A 275-nucleotide genomic window follows, 5' to 3' on the forward strand; every position below is an offset into this window, starting at 1 on the left:
CCTAATGAGATGTAACTGACAAAGGCACACCAACTGCCGCACTGCGCCCTGGCCACAGCGCTCCTGCTCTCTCGTGCTCCCCAGGCCGCTGCTTGTAGCTGTGGGGATGGGCCGCGCTTGCTCCAGCAACGCCCAGGCCTTGTCAGCATCTCCTGCCTGTCTCCTGGCCTTTCCCTGCCTGAGGAAAAGCCCCTGTGTGCCCAGATCCGCCGCTTCACTGCGGTCCGACAGGTTCTGGAGAAGCTCCCCTCAGCGACTGGCCGTCAGTTTCCGTT

This window comes from Antrostomus carolinensis, unplaced genomic scaffold (genome assembly GCF_000700745.2).
Source record: "Antrostomus carolinensis isolate BGI_N321 unplaced genomic scaffold, ASM70074v2 scaffold1483, whole genome shotgun sequence".
Taxonomy (NCBI): domain Eukaryota; kingdom Metazoa; phylum Chordata; class Aves; order Caprimulgiformes; family Caprimulgidae; genus Antrostomus; species Antrostomus carolinensis.